At 40.4% G+C, this 6,000-nt stretch overlaps 1 long non-coding RNA gene across 2 annotated transcripts in view; it reads right to left on the bottom strand.

Annotated features, from left to right (window-relative positions):
• Positions 1–210: 210 nt before the first annotated feature.
• Positions 211–6,000, bottom strand: part of LOC123620023 (uncharacterized) — an 83,893-nt gene continuing 78,103 nt past the window's right edge. For both annotated transcript variants that reach the window (XR_006728731.2, XR_012504848.1), the window contains one exon: positions 211–336. This is a non-coding gene — a long non-coding RNA (uncharacterized LOC123620023). The remainder of the gene's footprint in view (positions 337–6,000) is intronic.

Below are 6,000 nucleotides of genomic sequence, written 5' to 3'. Positions count from 1 at the left end.
AAAGCCTCAAATATTCTTTTTAAATATTAGAATTACCTGGACAAAAACTCAGAAGGATCTCATCACTTTTCTATCAAAGGCATCATTCCTGTGTAATTTCGACACATGGCTTTCAACCCTTGTGCAAATAAATCCATCCTACGGAAAAACATGAGCTAATCTGAAAGCAATGATAAGACCCCTGATATTTTCACTTGAGGACTATTACTCACTGGCATATATGTGCGCCTTCGTTCTCTACCGTCTTGCCGAAGCCCCAGGGAATGGAGAAGGTCTGCCAAGTTTCTCCTTCCAGATCCTCCTCCATGGTAGGAAGCCAAAACAGCCCACCTCTTCCTAAAGATGGAGAGAAAGAACCCTGTTCTTTATTCTTTTATAAGAAGAATGTTTGTATCACAACAAACAACTGCTAGACGAGGAGAGGGAGGGAGGAAGGACAGGGGGAATCGATGCTGAGAAGCCAATCATATTTCATCACTCAGCTACTTGGAAACCAGATATGCTGAGACAATCATGTGCTCTGAGAGATTTGAGGATGCAAAAGAGGAGTAGCTGTCTTCTGTAAATTATTAATGGGTACTTTTTTCCTGACGAGCAAGGATTCACAGGTTACTCATTTCAAGGGGGAAAAAGCAATCAGGTTTGGCAAGAAGCATACAAAGAGACAAGTCAAGAAACAAGATTTCTGATCAAAGTTCTGCCACTGACCCCCATGAATCAGGACGACCCCGTGCAGTTAGAATCACAGTGATATTACACTGGGGATAAAGTGACACCTTTCGAAGAGGCCATAACTGCACTTTGAGCATTTGCCTCTGATGAAAATGAATGTCTGCTCCTCGCCGTCTGAGAACTCACTACGGGCTATTTGGCACTATGAGCTGGAATGAAGCCACACCTGCACGCAATTCTCACAGCTCTCCTAGATTTCAAGGTGCTGTGAACTTCTCTCATGGCTTTCTTGTGTTTCATCCAAATTTGAGATTTAACACGCCAACCTTAAAGCCATTCGAAAGTTGCCAATGTTAATGCCAGAACTACCCAGGAATTTAAACTCAGTGGGAAAATGCCAATGCAGAAATCTTTCAGAAAGCATTGGCTTCCCGTGACACAGATGGGACACTTAGGGTACACTGTGTTGAGGGGTATAGAATGTCCCTTTTTCTCTAGACCAGGATTTCTCAACCTCAACATTACTGACATTTTGGGCTGGATGTTTCTTTGTTGCAGGGCTGCCCTGTACACTGGGGGATGTTTAGCAGCATCCTTGGCCTCTACCTACTAGTTACCAGTAGCATCTCTGGTTGTGACAACCAAAAATGTCTCCAGACATTGCCAAATACCTACTGGGAGGCAGAATCACCCCAGTTAAAAACATTGCTCTAGACCCATTGCTTTAGTGAAGTTTTTCAAAAGCAGAGGAATGTTATTTACATTTGGCGTAGGCTCATTACAAAGACAGGTGGTAGGTAAACAGTCAAGGCTGCGGGTGACCCTAGGACTCATATGCAGGTGGCCAATTTGATTTGTCTAAATGGAGACACATTTAAAGTGGGGAATACAAACCCCCCACTGACATTTGCCAAACTGCTCACTATCTGTGAAGGTTAATTTTTTGTGTCAACTTGACTGGGCTAAGGGATGACCAGATATTTGGTTAAAACATTATTTTGGGTGTATGTGTGAGGGTGCTTCTGGATGAGATTAACATCTGAATCCGCTGACTGAATAAGCAGACTGCCTTCCCCAATGTGGGTGGGCCTCATCCAATCCAATGGAGGTCTGAATAGAACAAAAAGGTGGAGTAAGGGAGAACTCTCTGCCTGACTGTTTTCAAGCCTGGACATGGGTCTTCTCCTGAACTCAAACTGGACCTACACCACTGGCTCTCCCAGGTCCCCAGCTTGCAGATGGGAGATCATGGGACTTCTCAGCCTCCATAATCATGTGAGCCAATTCCTTATAATCAATCAATCAATCTCCCTCTCTGTGTGTATATATACATACACACACACACACACAAACATACAGGCATATCTCGGAAATGTTGCAGGTTTGGTTCCAGACCACTGCAATAAAGTAAATATCACAATAAAGCAAGCCACATGAATTTTTTGGTTTCCCAGTACCTATGAGAGTGATGTTTACGCTATAATGTAGCTTATTAAGTGTGTGATAGCATTACATCTAAAAAAAAAAAACAACATATATGCCTTAATTAAAAATACTTCATTGCTGGGGGTGGGGTTATAGCTCAGTGGTAGAGTGTGTGCTTAGCATGCATGAGGTCCTGGGTTCAATCCCCAGTACCCCCAGTAAAAAATTTTTAAAAATACTTTATTGCTAAAAAATGCTAACCATCATCTGACAACACCAGGGTTGCCACAAACCTTTAAATTGAAAAAAAAAAAAAAAAAGGCAGTATCTGCAAAGCGCAACAAAATGAGGTATGCCTGTAAATACAATAACAGCAATTCACTAAAATTCAATGCTGAGAAAATTAGGTCACGGTTTCAAAATCCAAAGTACAGATCAGCAAGTCCACAGGGGTGGTGGACATCGTCTCATTTAGAAAAATGGCATGCCTAGGAGAAACTTTGCAATGGGGAAGTTGTCCTGGGAGAAGGAACAGACTTCGGAATCTCAGAATTTCCTTTCTGAGTAGGAACAGGTGTGATCAAGAGGAAGGCGAGTTTTTCACATGGTAAAGCATGTCAATATGGCTGTCTGTCCACTCCAGGGCTTATTTTGGAAGTCTGTATGGAGGGGTCAGTCCCTGAAGGGTTGAGGTTTGTGCTTCAAGGTTCCTATGGAAAAGGGTATTGAATGGGCAGGGAAAGTGCTGTGTCCTATTTCCTTTGAAATAAGAGAGAAAAAGAATTTTTAATGAAGCAGAATTGTGTTCTGAGATGAGTAAACCATGTCCCCCTCTATGGGCTGGACTGTAGGAGGAGGATGCTGTCTGCCTCAGGAAACGTGCAGGCTGCTCAATACGGGATGGGGGAAGGACCCTCCACTTGAGCACTGGGTCCTAGAAGCAGAAGCTTCAAGAAATAAAATCTCTTTATTTCTACTCTACTTTCCATATTTATTTCTTGGCTATGTGCTTTAGATTTTTCTTTCTTTCTTTTTAACTTGGAAACACTTCTTAATAATGTCAAGAGCTACCAACTAGATTCCTGCACTTTTACATTACAGCTGGGTACCAAGGATTTATTAAATACCCACTGAATGGCCTGCACAATAGCAAATATGGAAGACTTAGATCACATTGCTACCCTCAGAGAGTTTATATTCTAGGATTAGCGAGAGAGATGATAAATATCCAAGAGCAGCAGATTTGAAAGATTTCATTTCACATTTTCAGTTTGTTTTTACATAAAATTGGATTATTTTGCCTAGCTTAAGAAACTAAAGGTGCACTTTATTCCCCCCCCCCTTTTTTTTTAAATTGAAGTAGAGTCGGTTTACAATGCTGCATTAATTTTTGGTGTATAGCACAGTGACTCAGTTATACATATATATATTCCTTTTCATATTCTTTTTCATTATAGGCTATTACAAGGTATTGAATATAGTTCCCTGTGCTGTGCAGTAGGACCTTGTTGTTTATCTATTTTATATATAGTAGTGTATATCTGCAAATCCCAAATTCCCAATTAATTGACTTTAAAATTACTTATGAATATAATCATCTTTGACTAGCCAATAGAAAAAGATTACTATTTTATAGTTGAGAAACTAATTTTAAACTCCCCTAAAGGAAGGTGTTGAGAATTATTTAAAGTTGTTCAGATAAAGTCCTTAGTTATGGGTCTGACATTCAAGGCCTCTGCCATCTTTCCAACCTTCCTTTCTGACCCTGCCTCCCTTCTCCTCTTCCTGAGACTTTCCGTGCCAATTATATTAAAGAATGCAATGAGCTTCCTGTGATTTTCCACCTCCAAACATTTGGGGTTTTTTTCTTACCTCCCTTTGGAACACCAATTCCCTTCTTCCTGACCAAAATCAATCCTTCCCCAAACACCTGATTCACAGCCCATCTCCTGTGATGTCTTCCACTTTCTCCAAGAGAATTAATCCCCCCACCTTGGTACTTCTAAAAGAAGTGGTACCTCTGTAAAAGCAGCCGTCACACTCTGCCTTCCATTGCAGGGACTTGTGTTCAAATTGCTAAACTCATTGAACGTTTACAATATCTTTTTTTTTTAGGTTTTTCTTGAGGGGGAGGCAATTAGGTTTATTTATTTTTAGAGGAGGTACTAGGGATTGAACCCAGGACCTTGTTGATGCTAAGCATGTGCTCTACCACTTGAGCTATACCCTCCCCCTTTACTGATGAAGCTCTAGTATGCTTTTTGTAGATACTTTAGGGTTTTCAACATAGCTGATCATTTAATCTGCAAATGAAATCAGTTTTACTTCTTCCCTTTCTAATCCTTCTCCCTCTGCTGCCCCCTCCCCCCTTGTTTTAATGTACTGGTTAGAACCACCAGTATAATGTTGAATAGAAGTGGTGAGAATGGAAATCCTTGCCTCGTTCCTGACCTTATGGAAAAAGCATTCTTAAGTAGTACAAAGAATTGATCAATTGAATTTTATGAAAATTTTTAAAGTGTAGCCTTCAACAGTGTAGCGTAGACAAAATATTTTTGTGTTCCTGTCGAGTTGGGGACTTCTGAATTAATTTTGCTGAAAACTTGGGATCCTGAGTAAGCAAAGAGCAACCCTTGGGAAGGTCATTTAGAACTACATAGATACTGAAAGAACTCCAGAGAGATGGGCCTAACTCTGGACGTATGTGTTTACATTTCAAGGGAAAATGAGGTTCAGTGCCTTGGACAGCCAGAGACATTCAGGCTTATTTGGTCCTTGAAAAGATGTCATTACATTCCAAGAGGTTACAGTAAGAACTCAGGATCTGTTCATCCTGTCTTCAAAGAGCAAAAGTTTTATTCCCTCCTTTTGAGAGAAAAGGGGAAGGCAGCAGCCTCTTTCTCTTGTACATAAGCAGAGAAAATCCATTTTTCTCCATTCCTCACCTGTGGATTATCTGGCCTCTCACGTAAGAGATTTTTCCATCTGGCTTTCATTGTGATGCCCCAGGAGTAAGGTCTGGGGAAAGGGGCCAATGCAGTGATTATTAGGTAAATAACACTAATGATAGTCTGTCTCTGATTCAGAAAACCTCATGAACACATTCAGGATAAAATTAATGAAGAGTAATATTAAAAACCCAATAAAAGGACTCTGGGCTGTGATTTCTGTTTCTCTTGCTGTAGGATGCTGTAAAGAAAAGGTCCAAAATTTCTGAGAAATGGCACATGCCCCCAGGTCATTTACTCTGGGCTCATTTACCTGTCAGTTTTCTCATTATTTCCTTCATTTTTCTCTCTTATTGTGGTAAATACACATAACATAAAACTCACCATTTGAATCATTTTTCAGTGTACAAATTCAATGACATTAAGTACATTTGCAATGTGGTGCAACCATCACTACCACCCAGTTCTAGAACTTTTTCATCATCCTCAAAATAATAATTCCCCATCACCCTTTCCCCCAGCCCCTGGTAACCACCATTCTATGTTCTGTCTCTACAAATCTGCCTACTGTAGGTACCCCATGTAGGTGAAATCATACAGTATTTGTTCTTTTGTGTTTGGCTTATTTCACTTAACATAATGTTTCCAAAGTTCATCCGTGTTGTAACGTGTATGAGAATTTCATTCCCTTCTATGGACAAATATGTCCCACTGTACGGACAGACCACATTTTGTTTATCCATTCATCTGCTGATGGACACTTGGGTTGTTTCCACCTTTTGGATATTGTGACTAATGCTGTTATGAATACTGGTGATAAACATCTGTTTGAGTTTCTGCTTTCAATTCTTTGGAGTGTATACCTAGGAATGGAATCCTGGACTACGTGGGAGTTCTATGTTTAACCTTTTGAGGAACTGCCAGACTATTATTTCGCAGCAGTTACACCACTTTC

This window comes from Camelus bactrianus, chromosome X (genome assembly GCF_048773025.1).
Source record: "Camelus bactrianus isolate YW-2024 breed Bactrian camel chromosome X, ASM4877302v1, whole genome shotgun sequence".
NCBI lineage: Eukaryota > Metazoa > Chordata > Mammalia > Artiodactyla > Camelidae > Camelus > Camelus bactrianus.
This window is presented reverse-complemented; position numbering and strand designations above follow the sequence as displayed.